The sequence below is a fragment of the Trachemys scripta genome, chromosome 1 (assembly GCF_013100865.1).
Source record: "Trachemys scripta elegans isolate TJP31775 chromosome 1, CAS_Tse_1.0, whole genome shotgun sequence".
NCBI lineage: Eukaryota > Metazoa > Chordata > Testudines > Emydidae > Trachemys > Trachemys scripta.
The window spans coordinates 56,189,822-56,215,011 of record NC_048298.1 but is presented as its reverse complement, the minus strand read 5'-3'; the positions used below and the strand labels follow the sequence as shown (position 1 = coordinate 56,215,011).

General features: G+C 41.2%; 1 long non-coding RNA gene across 1 annotated transcript in view; it reads right to left on the bottom strand.

Annotated features, from left to right (window-relative positions):
• Positions 1–16,457: 16,457 nt before the first annotated feature.
• The window catches only part of LOC117868531, a 17,867-nt gene continuing 9,134 nt past the window's right edge, over positions 16,458–25,190 (bottom strand). The window contains exon 3 of the long non-coding RNA XR_004643660.1: positions 16,458–16,926. This is a non-coding gene — a long non-coding RNA (uncharacterized LOC117868531). The remainder of the gene's footprint in view (positions 16,927–25,190) is intronic.

The following is a 25,190-nucleotide window of genomic DNA, read 5'->3' as shown; positions in this document are numbered from 1 at the left end:
CAGTTTTTCCTGTGAAATAACTCTAGCATTAAAGGTTGGATCTCTGTTGAATGTATGATTTTGGTAAAACAAACAAAGCTTTCTTGAAAGTGAATTATCTGCAGGCTGCAAAGTGGCAACCCGCAAATAGTGAGTTTTAAATATAATCCTGAATAACTCAGCATGCATTGGCATGAAGCACCACAAAACATTTACCTCAAAGACCTTCCAGTTTTTTAAAGCAGTCTCCCCAGAGTACATTTACAGTAGCTGTCACCAAAGATAGCTCAGCACTGATGAGCCTCAGATTAGCATTCAAGTCCATGTGACAGATAGTGCATAAGCAATGACATTAATGTCATTTAACCAAGCTAAATAGCACAGGACAATTTTAATTTGCAACACTGACAAGATCTAAATTGCAGGGTACACCTGTAATGAAGACAAATCAAACCATGATCATCACTTTCACTTTTCTAAAATTAGAACCTACCAAGTACATCTTAAAAATTCTAGTCACAAAATATTCCAAAGCACCGTTATCATCGCTAAGAATTACCATGACTGATGATGCAGAAAGCAATATTTAATAGCCTGGAGCAAAACAGTGGTCTTTACTCACTAATCTGCAAAAGGCAATAATAATGCTAGTAAATTATGGTGCATGTCGGGAATATCAAATGCTATACAGATAAAAATAACAAAAAGGCATATTCTGAAATATGTATATTTTACCAGCAGAAATCAGGAGTAGGAAGGGTTGGGTAGTGATACATACTATGTTTTGTTAATACCCCATTTAGTGGATATTTTCAATTTGCCCCATTTCTATGAAGAGGTTCTATATAATTAACACAATTTAGAAATGGCTGGCTAAATTTCACTCAGCATCCTGGTCTATCAACAGGTGTCTTGGTAACTGCCACTATACAACCATTATGTCCAGATGTGCCATTTCTAGAATATAGCACCACTGAAATGCAAGTAACATCACCAGAAAAAGATTTACTGAAGGTGGTGAGTGATGTTTTGTTTAGACACAGACTCCTTCAAGGAAATCTACAAAGATGCTAGGTAACCACTTAATAAGTTTCAATATCTTGATACCTACCCCACGCATATTGGAATGGGTCCTCTCACATTTGAAGATCTTCAAACATTCATAGGAGTACATACTCCAAACAAGATTATCGGGTTTCCTTTGGACCAGATTCTCCAGTCCCCTTTGTGCTACTTACGATAAAACTTGGGCAGATAGAAATTGCCCCTGGAGAACTTACTATATAAGGGGAATCTCTACTGGCATAAAGCTACCAAAGGTGGCTCTGCTGCCTCTTGTCCCAGCTCCACCATCTCCTGAGCCAGTACTCCATTGCCCAGTGTGAAGAGAGGCAAGGTGCATTTGGGGGAGGAATGAAGGGTCCACTCCATCCAACTCCCAACTGGCATAAGAGCTATGAAAGACCTTATGCTTGTGGCATAAGTTAAAGCTGCCCCACTGCAGCATCAGTTTATGTCCAGGACAAATGACTGAGAATCGGGGAGTCACAATGAGCTCCCTGACAGTTCTCCATCCATTACATAAGACTCTTCAGAGGAAAGTCAAGCCACCATCTTTAAAGAGGTGTGAAGCAAACAAAGGATATGCAAGTCAGCTGACTTTTTGGCTCCTTTTGCACCTAATCTGAAGGCACAAGGGTCCAGAATGGACCTGAGATTCAGACCTGTATTATCACAGCTTCTGAGAATACATGAAAATTTGAATTCCAGACACAGGCACATGCATATGCATGCTGGTCCAGTTTATTAATACATTTGTACACTCTTGAACAGGGATACTAAGTGGTAAAGGAACATGCAGATGCTAAATCATAGCTGTTGGCACACCACTTTCAGAATTGCAGAGAAAAGCTCTTTGTTCTAATTCTGACTGTTTCTCTCTTCCTGTTATATGTCCATGCATTTTAATCCCACCACAAATACTCTGCAAATAGATCACTTAACAATATGTGCCAGCCTGTCATTAAAAATGATACGGCCCAATCACTAGTCTGGTGTCAGTCAAAACCAGCTCCGAATTTTGGTGCTGACATGTCTATGGTCGTTTTGTAACACAAAAAGAGAGACAGCTGAATCAATGGCCATCCTATAAACAGAAGCTGTGTGTGTGTGTTATTAACAGTTCAGCCAGAAAGTGTCCAAGCTTTTTCTGGTAGTGATTCATTCTATTGGTCCCACTTAAATATTTCATTAATTCACCCCCGCCATTTCCCTCAGATCATACTGTCACAATTAAGAGCAACTGCACATGTATTCCCCCTCTATCATCCACCAACAGCACCCACTTTTAGGTATCTGGTTTCCCAGCAGTCATCTCCTTTCAGTGAAGACCCATGTCTCTCTTCTTCCTAACCAGGGTTTTTCTTGGCTGCACGGTTCCCTGCTTACACTGCGTTGTCCCCAGCAAGCCAGATGGCCTAAATAGCAAGCATCTGCACATTGCTTTCTCTCCAGAGGCTATAACCAGCATAATCGCCTGTAGTTCTAAGTCTGCACACAGCTCTTTCTAAGCAAGCACATTTTTTCTTAAGGTGAAAAGCATTACAGAGAAAACAATAAAAGACCCTACCCATGTGCTAATAAGCCTACCATAACTCAACCCCCAACTCCCAAAAGAGCTCTGGTAGGAGTCAGTTCCTCAGATTCTACACAGGGGGTTTTCTGTGGTTACAAGTTTTGCTCAGAACAAGAACCAGCACAAATAGGTCATTCTTTCCTTTGATCTTGTCCTCATGTAAAAGACAATCGGCAGATAATGGTTCTCTCTTCAGAGCTTAGCTTCAATAGGCCGGGGGTTTTGCACAACCAGGGGTGCATCTGCATGCACCTCCCCCTACAGATTTCTTGGGAAACCCATTTGACTCTGTCCCAGAGATTCATTCTTATCTGACACATTGTTTCAAATAGTCCTTTGAAGCTCCTAACACTTCCCAGGATTTACACTGATCATATTTCCCCCAGCGCAATTACATACAATTCCACAATAGTACATAACTCTGCATTTAATACATGGACTCAAAAGCTATTTAAACTTAATTCAATAAAGTTTTCCAAGGATATTGCAGGAAATTTACATATCTGTCACACATAACCCCCAAAACAGGGTGGATTGTTCAAATCAAAGTGATTTAAATCACTGATTTTAATCATGATTTAAATCAACAGGCAGAAAGCCTTGATTTAAATAATTGATTTTACGCTTGTTTTGCATTTGTACTTTTTAGTCATTTTCTTAAAGAAAGGTTGATTCTCACTGGTTGCTAACCATTAAAACATGTTGATTTTTAGCTTACTCTAGCCTTTACACTAAATTTGATGCTTCTTTTTACTAACTGGGTGGATACATTATATCTACATAGAGTTAAGCAACTATATAGCATAACTTACATTTATTTAGATTCTTAATTTGTACATTTTTTATTAAGTTAGGAAGCAGGGAATGATGTGTTTCTTATTTACTAGATGATTAATATTTTTACTTGTGATTTGTGTTAAGCTTTATTTGAATGAAAATTTGAATTCAATTAAAAATGCACAAAACTGCATTTAACATTTTTTTAAATAAAGCTAAACAACACTACCTTAAATGTGCTTGATACAGAAAAAAATTTATCACAATGTGTTTTGCATTTAAAACTGATTTATTAAACAAAGGAAGTATTATCTGTAGTTAGTGAACTGAACTGATCGTTTCTGGTCACCATGCCCTTCAGGATTTTAGAATTAGTAGATCTCATCCACACATCTAGTTTTTTATTCATAGGTTGAAAGAAGACAAGCTTTTCTGCTTCTTCAGTGCTCTGAATGAGCTAGTCATTGAACTGAAGTAGTTGCATAAACTGAAATGAAGAAAATATTCTCTTTGTATTTGCATAAGAGATTGCTGCTATCACAAGCTAGTTTAGCCCTTCAGCAAATGTTGATTCCAAGTGCTTAGCCAGTGAGTTGGCTTTCTGTAAAACTTTGGGAATAAACATGTATTGTCTAATATTTTATTTATTTAATTTGAATGCATTTAATCAACTATAGTAAATGTAGGCCTTAACATAGGTTGCTATAGTTTCAAATTTACTTTTAAATGGTTTATTTTTTAGAAATAAATCTGTATTTAATTTAAAATAAAAAAAATCTGATCTTTTGTAAGTCATCAATGTTTATCCACTCATCCATAAGAAGGGTGTAAGAGAAATAGCCCAAATAAGAATTTTGGCTTGGGATAAAATAAAGAAAATTAAAGTTTAAGAGGATATTGAGAAGATCTAATGCATATTTAGAAGATTTAAAGCAGCTCTCTTCCTCTAGATTAAAAGTTGATAGGAGTAAGGCATGACCCTTCTTGCAGTCAAAGTCACATCAGTTAATTCCCCAATTCCTTGTCTGGTGAAAGGGTTGCATGACAGTTGCCATAAGACCTCTATATTTCTTTCAAGAAATGCTAAGATTGTGTATGAAGCAGTAAGAGTATGGGTGAATGACAATGACTGTTGATTGCTTTGTTAGTTATACTCATGAATGTATCAATGCCTTCTACTAGATGCGTAGTGCCAACTTGTGCCCTCCAGCCATTACCCTGAAAGGGGAGGCTGGGGAAGCTTCCCCCAAATTGTCTCTTGTTTGTCCCACACTTTGCTGTTTTTGGAGTACATGTTGCCTGCGATTATAACAATGGATATTGTAAAAGAACTGTTAGTGTAACATGGACTTTCCAAACTGACCATTGATCAATCCTTCCCAGCTCAACAAGCTCAACAAGGATTGGAACATGTTGTTGGGGTTTGAGATGTGTGATGTCCCTGATTTGCTTGGAAGACCGCCTGGAAAGTGCTATAGGGTGGAGAAGACTGTGTGTTCTTCTGAAGGCACTATGATACCAAGCAAGGGTGATCCCCCTACTAGCCAAGGTTGGTCCTACAGAAAGGGGAAACAGATTACTATGGGCCACACCAGTCTGAGCAGGCTAAGTGCTTGGAAGACCCCACCAGTGTGAAGTACCAACCAGTGACACTATTGCCTGGTCCCCTTCACTGCCTGTTGACACATGAGTCCAAAGACCATGGAAGCTGAAGATTTTGAACCTCTCTTTTTACCTTATGTATTTTTTACTCTTTTATTTTGAAAGAGGGAGATGTCTCTCATTATCATTTTTCTCTTACTGGGTGTCAAGGCTGGATCCCCACTTTGAACTTTAGGGTACAAATGTGGGGGCCTGCATGAAAACTTCTAAGCTTAACTACCAGCTTAGCTCTGGTTCCGCTGCCACCATTTCAATGAATTCCCTTCCTGGGAAGCCTTGAAAAACCTTCACCAATTCCCTGGTGAATACAGATCCAAACCCCTTGGATTTTAAAACAAGGAGAAATTAACCATTCCCCCTCCTTCCTCCCACCAATTCCTGGTGAATACAGTTCCAACCCCCCTGGGATCTACAACAGGGAGAAATTAACCATCCCCCCTCCTTCCTCCCACCAACTCCTGGTGAATCAAGATCCAAACCCCTTGGATCTTAAAAACAAGGAAAAATCAATCAGGTTCTTAAAAAGAAGGCTTTTAATTAAAGAAAAAAAGTAAAAATCATCTCTGTAAAATCAGTATGGAAATTAACCTTACAGGGTAATCAAACTTAAAGAGCTCAGAGGACTCCCCTCTAGTCTCAGGTTCAAAGTACAGCAAACAAAGATAAACACTCTAGTAAAAGGTACATTTACAAGTTGAGAAAAACAAAGGAAAACTAACACGCCTTGCCTGGCTATTTACTTACAAGTTTGAAATAGGAGAGACTTGTTTAGAAAGATGTGGAGAACCTGGATTGATGTCTGGTCCCTCTCAGTCCCGAGAACGGACACACTCCCAAACAAAGAACACAAACAAAAGCCTTCCCCCCCCAAGATTTGAAAGTATCTTGTCCCCTTATTGGTCCTTTAGGTCAGATGCCAGCCAGGTTACCTGAGCTTCTTAACCCTTTACAGGGAAAAGGATTTTGGAGTCTCTGGCCAGGAGGGATTTTATAGTACTGTACACAGGACAGCTGTTACCCTTCCCTTTATAGTTATGACACTGGGGTATGAATGTGAATGTGTATGTTTGAACACTAGCACATGCATATGAGCATCAGTCAAACTTCACGTTGTGAATGGCACCGTTAATAATAATTCCTTAAACTTATACCACATGCAAGTCTCGCTTTTAAAATAATTTGAGTGTCTCCCTGGGGGTTAGAGAAAAGCATCAGCAAGACCAAGCTGTATTCTGTAAGGGAAAGTAACAATTGCTGACTACTACTGTATGAGGCTGATAGGGGAGCAAACAGGATTGCCGCTATATATACAGTAACTTATGGGAGGAGTCTTGTCATAACTATAAAGGGAAGGGTAACAGCCCTCCTGTGTACAATACTATAATCCCTCCTGGCCAGAGACACCAAAATCCTTTTACCTGTAAAGGGTTAAGAAGGTCAGGTAACCTGGCTGACACCTGACCCAAAGGACCAATAAGGGGACAAGATACTTTCAAATCTTGGTGGGGGGAAGGCTTTTGTTTGTGCTCTTTGTTTTGGGGGTTGTTCGCTCTTGGGACTAAGAGGGACCAGACATCAATCCACGCTCTCCAAATCTTCTGAACAAGTCTCTCATATTTCAAACTTGTAAGTAATAGCCAGGCAAGGTGTGTTAGGTTTATCTTTGTTTTCTCAACTTGTAAATGTTCCTTTTGCTAGAGTGTTTACCTCTGTTTGCTGTAACTTTGAACCTAAGGCTACAGGGGGTTCCTCTGGACTCTTTGAATTTGATTACCCTGTAAAGTTATTTTCCATTCTGATTTTACAGAGATGATTTTTACCTTTCTTTCTTTAATGAAAAGCCTTCTTTTTAAGAACCTGATTGATTTTTCCTTGTTTTAAGATCTAAGGGGATTGGATCTGGACTCACTAGGAATTGGTGGGGGGAAAGGGAAGGAGGGGAAATGATTAATTCCTCCTTGTTTTAAGATCCAAGGGGTTTTGGATTGGTGTTCACCAGGGAATTGGTGGAGGAGACTCTCAAGGCTACCCAGGGAAGGGAGTTAGCACTCGGGAGTGGTGGCAGCAAAACCAGATCTAAGCTGGTAGTTAAGCTTAGAAGTTTTCATGCAGATCTCCACATCTGTACCCTAAAGTTCAGAGTGGGGAAGGAACCTTGACAAGTCTCAATTTGCTTTGAGGGCTGACAAGTAAATTAGTTTGGTTTTGGTTCTAAAATATTCAACCAGTGCAATGGATTTCCTTGCTCTGGGCAAGGAGCTGTAATTAGGAGTTAGAACTAACTGGACAGCTACCTCCTTAAATTCCTGTGGTTACTATTTATAAGAATCAGTCAGGTACTATATTAACCTCATGCTTTGATTACTGACTGTATTAATTTGATGAGCTGACTACTTGGTGATTTAATTCAGTATCATTGTAAATCCATTGATTTATTGGCTTGACTTCAATTATGACCTAGATTTATTAACTGTGATAATTCCTAGTTAGTTTAGTATACATTTATGGTACCTAGTCAGCATCAGCAAGCCATAAAAATAATGTGTATGGGCCAAGGATCTGCCCTTCTACTCTGTTTACATCCACATCTATTTGGAATCCTTTCTTTTCTGAAAGATTTACCCTCAGTGGGTTGGGAGAGAAAATCATCAGTTGTCCCCAGCTGTGTGCTGTTGGATGAGTTGTGCAATATGTAACTTTCAAAGTTTTTATGAGAAAATGGACGAGCTGTGCATAGAGCTAATTGCCTGAAGTTGCCTGTGGAGTCTTCCCTGTGGCATCTCATGAGTGGTCTGTCTCCTTGGTACTTCCTTTCAGATCCTTCTGAATAACTTGAAATTGGTGTCTCATTAGTGTCAGTGAGAAAGTTGCACATGCAATTTAAGGGGACAATAGCCCCCAAAGTGTCTACGTTAAAAAAGATATATGAGAGAAAGTCTTCAAGTATGATTTTCTGGACATATATACATTTCTTTGCCTACAGTTTATTGGGAAGCAGTAATAGCAAAGACTACTCTGAGATCATTAACATAATTCCATGAATTTAAAGCATTTTTACCATTACATTGGATAGTCAAGTAGCTTTTATACTGGCATCATCCACTTACTTTTTGCATTGATGAATCTCATGACAAAAACAAAATCAAAACAAAAAAACCCAGCAGAGGATAAAGAATTAAAACTGCCTTGAAAAGAAGCCTGGATTTGAGAGCAGAGAGGGGCAATAATACAACTTACAGTTTAGTCATTCTTTGCTCTACCGAGGTGCAGTTGATATTTATGTCATCTAAAAATTGACAATCCATATGCATCACAGTAAACAATGGCACTGGGGCATAAAAAAAAAAACCTACAGTCAAATCAGTAGCTTCAGGTTAATAACAAGCACCATACCCTGTCTTACTGCAAATATTAAATATATTTAGTTCTTTATAATCCACATATTGCAACATAAAGTTTGTCTAACTTCATACTTCAGTGTTTAATAATGCACATGTACAGGTGCAAGAGACAGCAGAATAAAGGTAACAGACTATGTATTATGACTATAATTGTAATATGCTTTACTAAAAGATTGTCAATTCTCAAGATACAGGTTTTCTGAAACATTTCAATAGACTGTAAATGTATGTGTATACATATACAGACTCACCCACCCCTCGACACCATTAAAATGCATAGGAATATGTGGAAGACAAAAATATATCCAGTATAGATATTGTCAATGTGCGTGATTCAAAAACCAAGCATAGCAATGGCAGCTAAGATGCAATCTCTCCCTGGAGCATTTTTATGCACAAGTGAAGTTGCCTGATACAGAAATAGATTTGAAGTTTTATATGCCAGACTCCTAGTATGTGGGTAGATTAGGTAAATCGAGATTTATGCAGCAAAATCGAATGTAGGCATTGAAAGCTTTCTGTAATCAAATATAAGACATTATTGGTCCAAATATATATTTTTTCTGTCCTCAACATCAACAAGAGTGAAAATGCAGGCAAATTGCCCTTATACTTTCCAGCTGTCTCTTATAGCCACAATTGATTCCTCTTTTTCCTCCCCCACATACACACAAAAATAGGTCATCATCAATCTTCCTTGTTTAATTTAAACAGAAAAATTTAGTAAGGAAAACAAGACATTGGGAAGCAAAAACAGAGAGATCGTTTTGTGTAAAAATGACTCCAGTAGCAACCAACAAAGGCAAATCTTCTCAGAAGAGGGTCATATAAAAATGGCTAATTTCCGTATAAGGGATCAATATTGTTGCTTCCAAACTGCTCAGACATAGATGAATCAAATGGAAGCTTTTTCTGCAATTTAAATAACAGTTAAATAATAGTAAATAATAATAAGCAGCTGGGTGTTTTGAACTTGTTTCTGACCTTAATGAACTGAATGATACTATAAGGTGGAGGAAGGAGAAAAAAATCATTGTCAGCTTAAAGAGAATGTTCCTAATCTATTTTTAACCAGTTATTGAAATATATGTATTCACTAAGGGTCAAATTCTCAAATGCTTAGTGCTAATGTGGCATGGGACCCAATTACCAAAAATTTCTTGCAATCTTGTGGACAGTACATCCAGGAGTGGTACCAGCTGAATTCAAGGAGAAAAACAAAAGCTGCATTTCTTTCTGGCTAGCACAGCTCCGGACTCACTGAAGTGAAAGAGAGTGTGACCAGAGAGGGAGTGGTCACACTCCAACACTGACTTCCCAACCCTTAGAAGAGCTCTACCCAACTACTTTCAGAATTTATCCTCCACTGAGGTGGAATAACTCGGGAAGATGCCTTCAGAGTTGGGAGAGAGGGACCCTAAAGAGTCTGGGCTAATGATGGAAAGCACCATTTTGCTGACAACATAGATGATTTTTTTTCTGAGCAGCCTCTGCAACACACCATTAGGTCACACAAAAGTTGGCTCTCCCCACTGAATAATCACAAAGGATATGTTTACATTGCAATTAGCCACTCCCGGCCGGTGCCAGCTGACTCATGGGGCTCAGGCTTCAGGGCTGTTTAATTGCAATGTAGACTTCAGGCTCGAGCTCAGGCTGCAGCCCGAGCTCTGGGACCCTCCCACGATGACGGGTCCTAGAGACTGGGCTTCAGCCCAAGCCTGGAAGTCTCCACTGCAATTAAACAGCTCCACAGCCTGATCCCCATGAGCCCGATTCAGCTGGCACAGGCCCACTGTGGGTTTTTAATTGCAGTGTAGACGTACCCAAAGAACACAAATGTTGGGTAACTTGGGTCATGCCAAGTTTGTGGTCCCACAATCAGCATGCTTTGCACTTGGTCAGCTCCTGTAACGTTCAGGCCAGAATCCTGGTATCAACTGCTTAATTCTATTTAAGAATTTTAAACCCTGAAAAGCTGCTCTCCCGGTGTGGCTGTGTGTTCCTGCACTCCTTTTACAGCAGCACTGACAAGTGGAAGACAATATCTGTTCCCTCTCCTTCAGGGCTGCATCAGCCTCTGCAAACACAGGAGCAACAGTGCTATGGCAGTGCCTCTTTAAATCAACTACATGAGATCTGTGACTTACCACCACAACAGGAAAAACTACAGATATCACAGAATGTGCACTGGGTTTGAACCCAGGACTTCTAATCCAACAACACAGGCCCCTCTACTCAAGCTCTATCTTTTCCCTGGAAGCCCTTCCCCTTGAGGGGAAGACATACCATGCTAGATAAACTGATTACATTAACTTGCCCCAAGTATATTTTGAGGTGTGCGGATTTGGCAAACCAGTACAATAAGATTATCTGCACAGCTGCTAATAGAGATTATGTAATGCTGGTGTCCAGCGGGCCATTTCAAAGGGGTGACATCATCAGTTGTTCTTCACTCCGTACACAAGAGTACTCCTGGAAATACCTAAGGAACAAAAGACTGAACTGGGGGAAGTGCTGGACCCAGGTTAAAGGGATTTCTAGCATGTGTATGAAAACCTGGGGATCCCAAGCTGCAGAGCAAGTGCAGCTGATGCCTTGAGAATCTGCATGCTGCTTGTATCATCAGTCAGGGTGAAAGATTGTTAATTCAAATCCTATCCTTCTAATATGTTAAGCTTACTTTGCATTTTTGTTTATTTACTAGGTAATCTGCTTTGATCTGTTTGCTATCACTTAAAATCTTTATTTTTGTAGTTAATAAACTTATTTTATGTTTTAATATAAACCAGTAAGTTTGGAGTGACATGCTTGAGAATCTTAGCTCAAGGGGCAAAGGCTGTTGCATTTCCTCTTCACATTGAGCGGGAGTCAAACTGGATAATAAATTCATACTGGTTGGGGTTTTGACCAGGGCCTGACAGTACAGCTCTGGGGACCTAGACTGGGAAGCTGGCAATTATTTTGGCTGTAGCCCCTCTATTCTTGGTTCATGCAGTGGCTGGTCAGAGAGCCTGCATGTAACTCAGCTGGGTGTGCCCCTACCTGTGTGTATGCTGGTGGAAGTGTAGGACCAGGAGCAGGTGAGAGGGAGCCCAGGTTGGTGAGTAAGAGGGCTCAGTGGTACCCCAATTCCAGGTGGAACCCTGGGGGGAACCCATCAGAGGGTGTATTAGGTCTGGTCTATACAGGAAAGAGTTTTTATATAACCTTAAATGTGTTTGTAAACAGATACAGTTATAGGGCTCTAATCTCCTGTGTGGCCACTCTTATTCTGGTAAAAGAATTCCTTTTTGTTGCTTAGCTTCTTTGCTTGGAAAGTTGTTTGAGTGTCCATACTTGGGTTATGCCAGTATAACTATATAGGTTTAATTGGAAATTTCCCCACACAGACAAGGCCTTAGAAACTCTGACATGGTTTGGTAAAGGTATTCAGAATTTGTGGAAGGATCACACTAGAATAGACCAGGCATAATCCTGGGATCAAATTTTCTATCCTACACATATAAATACCATTTAGTAGTAACAATAAAACTATTTTCCTTTCAAGACATGGAAAGTGTGACTGGATTATGTGTGAAGTGCATCAAGAAAAAAAACCCCACAGGTGTTTAAATTATATCCATATGTTAGTGTACAAAAGTGCAGCAGATTGTGATTAAATTATATTATTGCAGGCTCTGGGAGAAAATCAGAGTAGATAAGGTTTGCTTTCTGGAAAAGACACTGTGGGTCTTATTGTCAAGAATGAAAGACCTATGCTGCTGAAAGCCCTTAGGCCTGGTCTACACTGGGGGTGGGGGGGAGAGGATCGATCTAAGATACACAACTTCAGCTATGAGAATAGCGTAGCTGAAGTCAACGTATCTTAGATCGACTTAGAATCACTTACTTCGCGTCCTCGCGGCACGGGATCGACGGCCGCCGCTTCCCCGTTGACTTCGCTTCCGTCTCTCGCCGAGCTGGAGTTCAGCAGTTGACGGGAGAGCGATCAGGGAACAATTTATCATGTCTACACTACACGCGATAAATCAATCCCCAATAGATCGATCGCTACCTGGCGATCCGGTGGGTAGTGTAGACGTACCCTTAGAGTAGATGCTTCCTACATCTATGGAAAAACCCCTTTCATCAGTACAGGTAATCCACCTCCCCAAGCAGGCTGGCAGCAATAGCTAGGTTGAAAGAAGAATTCTTCCATCAATTTAGCTGTGTCTACATCAGTGGTTAGGTCAGCTTAACTACAAAACTCAGAGGTGTGAATTTTTCACACCCCGGAGTGATATAGCTTGGTTAGCCTAAGTTTTAAGTGTGGAGCAGGGCTAAGGCTTCTACTCTGGTATTGTAAATGTGCTTCAATGAGGGCGCAAACTGCATTACAGAACAGTGCAAAAGGCCATACTGTAAATGAGAATCTGGCCGTGTTCTCTGACTTAAAATAGGAAAGTAGTAAAATGTTCTTGCAGGCCTCAACTTGCTTTACTCTGAAATTTCAGGCAATTAACTCTATGCATAACTCATCCATTTTCTCATTAAAACTTTGAAAGTTACATATTGCAAGTGAAACAGCTGTTCCAATGTACTGGTAATTATAACTTCATGTTTCATTCAAAATTGATAAATTCAAGGGACTCAAAAATGTACATTCTTTCTGAGAAACTAAAGGTAGGCAGACCTGTATTCATTCCCCTCCAATCTGTACATGCACATTTTATTTCTGCAAAAAAAGATCATTCTGCAGTTCCTAAGCAGGGGAAATGGAGTAAAGCTCACTGGGATTTATCATTAATATACATTCTTATCTCATTACAATCCCAGATAGACATCTATTGAGCTGTCAGGGAGATCTCATTCCATAAGAAGTATTGCTGAGCAGGAAACAGAAAAAAATGTAAATCCCATATAACGTGGGAAGACAGCTGGAGAAACAGGTGTATAAAAGATGGACCTCCTGTCTGAGTTGCATATTATTTATCTTTTTTTTTTTTTAGCAGAGGGGTGTTTTGAATAGCACAGATTTCACCAATTTATAAAGTTACCTTGGGGGAAATGCTAAGAAATATTAGAAAACTTCAGATATAAGTTCCCCATGAAAAATTAAAGTGTGCTGCAGATAGCTTTTTCTCTACCAGTGAAATTCACTCTATGAGAGAATAAAAGAGGAGAATAACTCATCTGTCTACTGAAGAGAGATATGTATGCTAGAACCTAGACATAATAGAAGACAAAATGATGTTCCCACTTCTGGAGGACAACTGTGGTTCCCGTTACCAATTAACTGAATGAAAAATGCAAACTGCAAAGATGGGTTCTAAAATTTAAATTATTTGCTTTTTCTCTGAACACTTCCTATCTATCATCTAACATGGAAGCCATTTCTGCTACAATTTTCCCCCTCCCCCCCAAAAAAAAATTGCTTGGATCCCTTTCAAATCAGCAAGTGACTGTCCACCTAATCAGTGAAATAACTGATGGATGATTCTGTACTTGGAGTCTATTATGCTCTGCATCAGGCAAAAATACTAAACAGTTTTCTTAGTGAAATTGAAACAAATGACAGAATGAAAATGTCCCCCAAAAGGCAGAGCACTCTGAGAAAGACAACTTTTATATATAAAGTTTTTATCATGAATGTGATATTACATCAGTCCCTGCCCACAAGAATTTCAGCCTGCTCACAAACCGCCACAACTAAGAAAGAAAGTAAATTAAAATGTTATTTCAGAACAAGGAAAAAATGTGGTAGCATAATCGTTTTAAAAGCCATAGAGCAGCAATACCTCCAGACTGCAGTACAGCTTTGAGAAGGGAACCAAATTTTATTTGAGATGCTATCCATGCATTTCTGTTATTTCAGATTCCTTTATTTGGCTATAGTTGTATGATAAAGTTCTCTCTTCGGCAACAACAGTGGGTCTTTTTTCTCATTTACACTAGAGCTACTTTACACCATTTTAGGGTCTCTTTAAGGCCTCTTGCACAGCTAAAGGTGTGTAAAGGGGACTAAATGAAAGTGAAAAATCAGGCACAGTAAATACATCAGGAGCGAAAGAGGTACCACAATAACACAAGCCAAATATACAGTTAAAGAGAAGGATTAACAATTCCAGGGGTACGGGGAATGGACTCTATGACACTCAAGACTGCATGGGGAACTTCTAGAGTCCTCAAGGCAACTGCTACTTTGCATACATTGCTTCAGCAATGAAAATAAAATGAAAAATAAGTCATTAATAGAGCCAGTAGAAAAGAATAGCAGACAGGGTGTGGTCCTTTTAGACTCAGTCTGTGCAAGGCCATACTTCTGTATCTAAAATCTAGTGAACAGGAGGGTGCCTTTGGGCAACATTTATGGACCCTGAGCTGCACTTTGCATCCAAGTGAGCAACTGTTAGGGTAATTACACTAACTACACTGAGACTGCTGATTTTAAGCACTTAGGCTGGCTAGGTCAATAGCAGCATTAGGAATTAATAGACCTATGGCTTCAGTAATGTTCCATTAAGTTTAGCCTTCCATGATTTCTGGTATATTTCATTTTAAAATAGTGTTAGGGGGTCAACAAAAGCAAGGAAATCATTGGTAGAGATTGCCATGACAACCTTAATACAGGTCTATTGAAACAGCCTGAAATATCTTCTTAGAGTACAATATGGTCGCAATCCCTGGCCACAACAAGGAGAATTAAGGGTAACCACTAAAGAGGGGAAAATGGACTTATACACTTTGTTAATACTGCATGAAATATGAGGAAAGGAAGGCTGAAAGGACTGCCAATAACAACAAGAATTTAAATTCTACTTTTTTTTTCTTTTTGACATTACAGATCCAGGTCTTTTCAGTTCTGGAAGACAATGTTGACTTGAGAAATAGTGAAACCTGTGAGATCTCCAAGAACGAAAAATGCATTCCCCTTTCAGTTGTTCAGTTTCCAATACGACTACTAGAAATTTTGTTTTGTTTTGTTTTGTTTTTTGTCATCAATATAATTTCAATGCCTAACCCACACTTAGAAGGAAGGACCCATTTTATTAATGATTCCACACTTCTGCCTCTTTAGCTAAGGGGGAACAAAGCTCCCTGTCCACATCTAAAATCCACAAAGAGTTCTCCAGTAAATCAAACATGACCTGACTGGATATTCCTAAAAGTAAAAATGCAGGTAGAAAAAACCAACATATTAGTCATTCTTTGTATATTGTTATGTTCATGGCACACACAGAGAGAATTAGAAAGAAAACCCTTCCTGAAAGAATGACGCTAACAATATATTTCTTAGAATCCAGAAATCTAACATACAGCCAAATGAAGAGAGACATAGGAGGCTAGTACCTAAGGCAAAGAGGCACAGCTCAACTCACCTTCCTCCAGACTGGCTCTTTTAGAGATTGACTGCTGAGGACCCAGATCATATGTGTCCATCAGAGCCCCTTAGCCTGCAAGCAGGACCAGGAAACCCCATAAATTTAAAGTGATAGCTTATCATTTTAAAACAGTTTTCATTACACTACATATATCATAAAGAAGCAAGTAAGGGCACAACCTATTTTTTAAATATTCTCTCAAGGTCACCTTCAAGAGCACCATAGAATTTGTACGGCTTGATTTGGAGGAGCTAAACTTGCCTCACTCTCTTTGACTTAATGGGAGTTGTAGGTATTCAGTACCTTGGAAAAATTGATCAGTTCAATTTTCACATTGGCAGTGCAGAGCCTGATTACCAATAGAGCTGAGTGAATACTGGAGCCAGGGTAGAGACTGTTGCTGTGCCCAGAACTGACTGAGGTGGGCCTGCAGTGAAGGCAGTGTGTGTATCCACCACTTTTGGTTGGGAAAGTGCTTGCAGCAAGGGGGACAGTAAAGAGACTTTAAGGGGTTTCCCTGACCATGAGATGAAGTGGTCTTATGGACTTAGGGTGACCAGATGTCCCGATTTTTGTGTCTTTTTCTTATATAGGCTCCTATTACCCCACCCTCCACCCCCTGTCCTGATTTTTCACACTTGCTGTCTGGTCACCCTATATGGACTAACCAGGATCCAGGGTTCCTGACCTTCGGTTAAAACAACTCCCATCTTCAGAGGGGTTGTGCAGCTAGGAATGATCCAAACCTAGAGTTGCTCTGACACATGTTGCCTTGGCTGGACTGTTTTATTGGACTGACAGAGTACTGTCCTCAGCTTCAAGATCTTCAAGCACACTCAATTCTGACATTCAGAGGAGTGCACATGCAGGGGAAGGATAGACTATATTTAGCTTAACAATGAGAAGGTTACGTAGTGACTTGATTACAGCCTATTTGTATCTACATGGGGAACAAATATTTAATGGGCTCTCCAATCTAGCTGAGAAAGACACAATCCAATGGCTGGAAGTTGAAGCTAGACAGACGAATCTATCTTGGTCCAACAGAGTCTGGATTTGTTGACCTTCAGGCAGGCTGCAAAGCCCATATATTTTCCAAGGCTTTTCCCTGGGACAGAGTAAGGAAAGAGAGTGTTAGTTTGGCCTGCAGATAGTTTTTTTTAGATGGATCCCATTTGATTTTTGTATATACTTTTAATTTTTTTGCTCTATGCAGCTAGACTTCTGCCAAATATATGTAAACCCGAATAAACATACACAAAATAAATAATTCATTTGATGGACAATTTGCACTAAATTACTGATGCAATATAAAAAGAATTAGTATAAATAAATTCCAGAGAGGTTCTCAGAATGGAAATCCTGCCAACCTTAATTGGATCATGGATAACACCACTTTTATTTCACTAGAAATGGTATTGTGCACACCTTATATTGATTGATTACTATGATTTTTTAATTGTATCTACAACCTGACTCCAGGGCAACACATTGTTTGAATGAACAGAAGGAGAGAAAATATATGCAATCCTGTAAAGAATAATTGTTCTCGTTCATTTTACATTATATGCATTTTACATTTTAAAAGGCTTTTAAAAAGCCTGGAAATCATTGAATTGTGCACATAGCTGGCCTATATTAACAGATGATTTTATTGCTATTTCTCTGTTCCTCCCTCCCTGCTCCTTCTTTCTGTTGTTATACCCTCACCTGCATTCTGTCTTAAATTAGGGCAAGTCTACACTACAAAATTAAATCAACCTACCTTACATCGACATACAGCCACCAATTAAATCACTTTTGCCTGTCCACACTATGCTCCTTGTGTTGACGTTACCAGGAGCGCTTGCCCCAATTTAACTGTCTGTGTGGGGCATTGTGGGATGGCTTCTGAAAGGCAGTAAGTTGATGCAAGCAATGCAGTCTTACCAGTGATTCTCAACACACGGCCCGCAGGCCTCATGCGGCCCAATTAGCTCACAGCTGTGGCCCAGCTCTGTGCTAAAGGCTTCCCGGCCTGCACAGCGGGGTCTGGTTCCCAGTTGCCCAGCAACCCCATGTGGCAGGGTCCAGGCTGCCTGACCGCCCAGCCGAGTGCAGCATGGTCAGGGCTGCCCACCCAGCCTCACAGGGTCGGGGGTCTGGGGTCCGGGGCGGCCGGCCGGCTGGCCTCTCAGGATTGGGGTCCAGGGTTGGTGTCAGGGCGGTTGGGTCCAGGGTCAGGGCTGCTGCCAGGCCCCGCCCGGCCCCATGCCCCATGCCCCAGGCTTTGCTCCTGGCCCCACTCTGTGGAAAGGAGGTGCTGGGCATAGGGGTCTGGAAGAGTTCGGTGGGGCACTGTAGTTCTCAGCCTGGGGCCCAGGTAACACATTGTGGGCCACATATGCGGCCCACAATGATAAATAAGTTGAGAACCACTGGTCTACACTGACACTGCGATGACCTAACTAGACTGACCTAAGCACTTCGCTCTCATGGAGCTGGAGTTATTAAGCTAGTGTAGAGGGCAGGTTACATTGGTGGAAGCTACATTTTAGAGTAGACACTTACAGAGTTATGTTGACATAAGCTGCCTTACATCGATCTACTTCTGTAGTGTAGACCAGGCCTCAGACTGAGCTCTTCATGCAGAGATTGTCCTACTCTAGGACCTAGTCTCTGCAAACACTTATGCTCGTGCATAATTTTAAGCATGCAAGTAATCCCACTGATTTCAATAATCTACATGAAACTGACTCATGTACGTAATGTGTTTGCAGGATCAGAGCTTGTATTAATAGTGGGCTTAGCAAAATACAGTCCCACTCATACTTGAAGGATCTAGATGCTACCACAGTGTAAATAATAAGAGACAAGAACTTAAAATTGTCTCACTTTGCTTCCACAATTAGCAGATACATGTAACTGTGTGCAGAAATTTGCATCCACAATCACAGGTGCTGACTTCCTTCTTTCTGAGTGGGTGCTCCACCCACACTCTGCCCCGAGGCCCTGCCCCTACTCTGCCCCTTTCCCCAAGGCCCCACCCTCACTTTGCTTCTTCCACCTCTGCTCTGCCCCCTTCCCCGAAGCCCCACCCATCCTCTTCCCATGTGGAGTACACTGGAGTTGCTGGGTCTGTTGGGTCTGTGGGGAGAGGAGGCTGTGCAGTTACAGCCCTGATCCAGTCTTAGGAACACTGACACCGACAAGCAGATTGCATGGCATGGATTGGGAGGCATGACGGACATGCAGCAGTGCTGTGCTAAGATAAAGGATCTGAGGCAGGTGTACAAGAAGGCAAGAGAGGCCAACCATCACTCTGGTGTGGGGCACAGAAAACATGTCACTTGTACAAGGAGCTCCATGCCATCGTTGGCAGTGACCCCACCGCCACGAGCCCCGTGGATACTTCAGGGGGACTGGAAGCAGTGGCCAGTGGAGTCAACCCTGAGGAGAAATGGTGGACGAGGAGTCTATTGGAGGAGGATGTGGGACAAGCGACAGGCTCATCTGGTAATGTGGCAAGCCAGCACCTCTTTTTAACTCTGGAGGTGTCTAGCCAGTCCCAGCAGTCCAGGTCTGGCATGCCTGAAGCAGGAGAGGGGAGCTCCCATAAATGCTAATATTTCTTCGATAGTGCACGGTTACATGAGGTAGAGATGTCCTTTATTTTGTTACATGGTGCACGTGGGAGATGGGATCGAAATTAACAACACTAGGTACTGTTTGCATCTGCTTCACATTCCCCTGTGCAGCTATGCAGTGGGGGCCCTGCAGAAAAGTTTGTTAATGTACACTGAGATCTCCCAGGAATCCTCCATACAGATCTCTAGGAAACTTTCCTGCAGATACCCTGAAATCCTCTTCCAAAGGTTTCTTGGCAGAGCTGCTTTGTTTGTTCCCTCATTCTACGGAACTTTGCTGGGCCAATCAATAATTACTTCTGGAGGAACCAAAACAGCACATAGGTGAGCAGCACAGGGACCGTTTGAAGCCTCAAGATGCACTCTTGCATCTTCCGTTACCCTCAGTAGTGTGATTTCAATCGCTCTCACTATTGTCTCCAGGCTCTTGGTCTGATCCCCTTCTGAAACCACCCAGACCCTGTCTCATCTTGTAAGCCCTGGGTCTAGGCTGAACACACCATGTTTAGTGTTCTGACCTACTGCGTGCTTGACAAGGGAAAGTGAGAGAGAGGTATATGTAACTTTTATAATGCAAGACTGTAAGTGCACAAACAATACTGACTCTGAATATTGTTTCTTTTGCTTCTGAAGATGTGCCCTTGAGGGCCAGTTCCTACACACCGGCAGAGAGCCTTCATCAGAAAAGGAGGTGAACAATGAGGAGTAAGGAGGGCACGTTTTCGGAATTGCTGCAATCATCAGATCAGGCCAATAGCGAATACAGAGCATGGAGAGAGACAATAAACGAAAAACTACAAATGGATAGCCAGGAGAGGAGACAGGGTCTGAAGCAGATAATAAAGCTCATGGAGGACCAAATAGAGATGCCGACGTACCTGACTGCGCTGCAGGCGGAACACATGCATGCTCAACTCCCCCTCCAGCCCATACAGAACTGCCTTCCTTGCTCTCCCCAAATTCCCCCCAGACATTCCTCTCACATTCCCAGCCCATCGGAGTACCCCTTGCACTCGACCCCTAAGGACATTTTCCATAATGACAGCTGAACTTACATACAGCTAAGAGATCCTCATTTCAGACTGCCATGTCCCTTGTAAGAAATGTTAATCTGTATATTGCTATTTAATAAAAATTGAGTCTTACAAAGACAGTGATTCTTTATTTGTGACTTACACAGGCTGGTTGCAACAGAAATTCAAACACAGTGGCAATCGGCACATTTGTAGACTACAATTAATGCTCGGGCACGAATCATTACAGGGGTCATAGAAGGTGGAAAGTAAACAATGCCTGGCTCAATGCATTGCAGAAAGAACTCCTCTAATAGCATCGGTTTCTGGCTACTCAAAATCAGCCAGCAGGTGATCCACCTCAAGATTCCACCCCTGGGGAAACTTTTCTCCCTTGGCATCACAAATGTTATTTAGAGCACAGCAGGCTGCTATGACCATGGAATATTTTTCTCATTGAGGTCTAACCCGCCAAAAAGGCAGCACCAGTGACCCTTTAATCTGCCAAATGCACATTCTATGGTCATTCTGCGAATGCTGAGCCTGCTGTTGAAGTGGTCCTTGCTGCTGTCAATGTTTCTTTGCTTCCACAAAGAAAGAAATGAGCCGTGGGAGTACGGGGTAGGCTGGGTCTCCCAGGATCACCATGGGCATTTCCACATCCCCTGTTGCAATTTTCTGGTCTGGAAAGAAAAGTCCCAGCATGCAGTTTTCTATACAAGTCAGTGTTCCTGAAGATGCGTGCATCATGCACATTCCCTGACCATCCCACTTTGATGTCAGTGAAACAACCTCAGTGATCCACCAGCAGCTGCAATACTATAGAGAAGTAGCCCTTTCTGTTGATGTACTCCATCGCAAGATGCTATGGGGCCCAAATTGGAATATGTTTGTGCCATCTATCACCCTGCTGCAGTTAGGGAATCCCATTGCTGCAAAGCCATCCACTATTTCCCACATATTGCCCAGAGTCACAGTACTTTGTAGCAGGAGATGACTAATGATCCTGAACACTTGTATCACTGCAACCCTCATGGTGGACTTTCCAGCTTCAAACTGATTCATGACTCACCAGTAGCAATCTGGAGTTGCCAGCTTCCACATAGCAATCACCACTCTTTTCCACCATTAGGGCAGCTCTCATTTTGGTGTCATTGGCACCGCAGGGCAGGGGCAAGCACCACACACAGTTCAAGGAAGTTGACTTTGCACATAAAAAAGTTCTAAAGCCACTGCTTGTCATCCCAGATCTGAATCACAATACGTTCCCACCACTCAGTGCTTGTTTCCCAAGCCCAATGAGGACGGTCCACCATGTGCAGCTGCTCCGTGAATGCCAACATCAGTCTTGAATTGTTTCTTTCCATGGCACACAGCAGGGCAGGCAGCACAGATTCATGTTCAGATTCACAGCTCATGAAATACTGCAGAATCAGCCATGTTGTGTTCATAATGGTTATCACAAGACTGGTGAGCAGTGCAGGATCCATGCTTTCAGGCAGAGATGCAAAGTTTACAGGGGCAGTTGAAAAATGGTGCAAAATGCAGTCAGAAGCCATTGAAATTATGGGATGGAGAAAACTGCATCATGGGGATGATGATCCTTCCCCCATGATGCATTGCGATCCATTCCCAGTACTTCTAACAGGAGATGGTGGCGATTTGCACAGTGGGATAGCTACCCATGGTGCACTGCTCTCTGTGTCAGTGCTAGGGCACAAATAGTGGACACACTCTGCCAATGCAAGGAGAATTGTGTGAACATGCATAAGCAATTTAGTTACAGCGGTTTACGATTGTCACCATAACTTAAGTCAACTTAACTCTGTAATGTAGACATGGCCTTAAAAAGTTCTGTTTAAAAATGAATAGTTCGGAAGAGCCCTGCATGCGTCTTCATTGAAATGAAGACATACTGCCTAAAATGTAATGGCACTATATGGCTCATAGCTTTGTATGACTTAATCTTTGCACTTGTACAATGGACTCCTTTTAGGAATGTGTGTCCTGCTGTATGTGCAGACACACTGCATCCTCTTCCTGACAAAAAGCAATACAACAAAAATTCCAGTGTTGACCTTCTCAAAGCTTGGCTGCTGCTAGGATTTCTATCTGAGGACTGTTCTTCCTAATCCATTTCAGCCTAGAGAACCTGTTCTACCAATCTATGAGTTCGGAACTACCAAACTCCACTTTCTGCAATGATTTTGCAGGAATCCATTAGCAGGCCCTTGCAAGGTTTTAACAGCAATAAGCTAGGATGACCGAGAAGAACCCTACTATTTTGCTACAGGAGCCCATTCTATAGTCTTTTTCAGGCAACAATGCCATTGGCTTAAACAAGAACGTTGCTTAAGTAAGGACCTACTAGATTGGGCTCTTAATCAAGACGTTGATTTGTTTTTGTTTTTTCAAAGCAGCATCTGTTTAATTGACATTGTTGCTAGGGGAGAGTTTTGTAATTATCCAGTTTTAGAAGCTCTAAACAATGCATAAGAATTGTCATATCTAGTCCATTAACTGTGATGCCTGGTGCTATCTGTAAGCTTATTCACAGTTGTGTGCTAATATATAGTAAACTTTCAACTGTGTGTAATTTCCTATTGCTTCCCTGTTCTATTCTGCCTACAGTTAAATGAGTGTTTCATCTTAATTCAGGTTTCTAAATCATAATGCTTTGTACCAAGATTAATTTTTAATTTTTCATTATACTGTTTTGGCACTGGGTTTACTTTCCAATCAAGTGAACACTGAAATTCAACAGCAACTTATCTGACAGACATACAGTTAATGAAAGCAAGAGTTGGGTTATCTTATTCTATACTGTATTTTTTTCATTTTTTGCATGACTTGTATATAATAGTAAAAGGTATCAATTTTTAGTGTATAGTTGAACATAAAAAATTAAAACAAAATATGGAAAGTGAATTTTAGCAGTTAGCTTCCTTGAAATAGGATTTCTAATTACAACATTTTTTAAAATGAAAGATCCCTTGAAGGATTTCTTTCCTTGCAAAGTGGACAAATATACGCCATGTTAGGAACTGCTGTGTAATTCTCTCATTGTTTTAGACTCTCTCAGCTGTTGATCTTGTGTGAGACTAATACTGACAATTACAACATGCTTTGAATCTTTTTATTTTTGACACAATGTGTCTGTTATATTCTTTTGGCTCATTTACAACAAAATAAGTTGCAACATTTAGTAATGGTTGGAGATAAAATCCATATTTAGCAATATGTTTTCCATCCTTTAGACATAACAAATGCAACATGTGAAATACTGCTAAGTGTTTGGAAGATTCTGTGGATTATATTCTTAAACATTGCTCTCTCCTAATAACACACAATGCTTGTTCGTTATGAGCCTAATGGACTTTTGATCATGTCTTATATTTGAACTGGAGAATTAATCTAAATCTGATGGAAAAACAAATAGTAGCCATTGTTATAGGATAGTCATATATGGAAGTAACTACCTCTCATTTTCTGCAGACTACCGTAATATTTTCATGTTTTATCCTGCTAAGCAATATCCTTTTAAAAATTAGGATTAGGATTTTCAGAAGCACTCAGGATTGGTTTACCTCTCCACTGAGGCCAATGGGTGCTTTTGAGAATCCCACCATCAGACTCTAATGGTGCAATTAGCAATGTATGGGTATTAATATACCTACTATCATCTACGTCCGGCACAAAAAATACCCACCACCCCTGTAAATTGTGACAGTTCCAGAAACATCACCTCAAGAAGGCAAGGACTTTCATTAGTCATACAGTCAGCATTTCTGGCCAAGTAAAGTAATTCCTGTAAGCACAGTCTCTTAGAGGTGGCAAACAGAATGATATCAAAAAAGGTTGTTGGGTCCCAAGAATACGAAAAGGCCAAATGACTAGACCTTAATGAAATATTTTCAGCAAACAGAAAATTTGTCAAAAAAAAAACACATTTTGGTGGCCACAGACTATTTGGATTGAATTTGACAAATAGTTTCAGCAAAACTAAACCACAACCCTGAAAACAAACGTTTTGAAAATATAAAAATGACATTTTGTTTCAAATCAACTTTTTGTTTAGAAAATATTGATCCAAATTGACAGTCAAAACGTGTCATGCGATTTGAGCAAAGTTTTTCCATTTTTTGTTTCATCAAGAAAACCCAGAAAAATTAAGTTTCCTTTAAAAATGAATCAATTTTTATGTATTTATTTATTTTTTCGTTTGGTCACCAAAAAAAATCAATTATTTACTCAGCACTACAAATGACTTTCAGTTCACAAACTTCTTCTATTTAACACATCTTACTTCCTCTTCTCTTCTCTAGTCATAAGAGGGGTAGACCTATTATCTAGGGTTACCATATTTGACAAATAAAAAAAGAGGACCCTCCATGGGGCCCGGGCCCCGCCCATTTCCCACCCCTTCCCCGCCCCAACTCCGCCCCTTCCCTGCCCCTTCCCCATGCCAACCCTGCCCTAACTCCGCCCCCTCCTCCCTCCCACTCCCAGCCACGCGAAAAGTGCTGCCCGAGCGCTACCGGCTTCACGGTTTGCCGGGCAGCCCCCAGACCCTGCGCCCCCGGCCGGCGCTTCCGCAGTGCAGCTGGAGCCCAGGAGGGGAAGCGCCCAGCCGGGGGCGCAGGGTCCGAAGGCATAGGGGCTGCCTGAAGCCCAAGCGCTACCGGCCTCACGGGTTGCCAGGCAGCCTCCAGGCCCTGCGCCCCCAGCTGGGC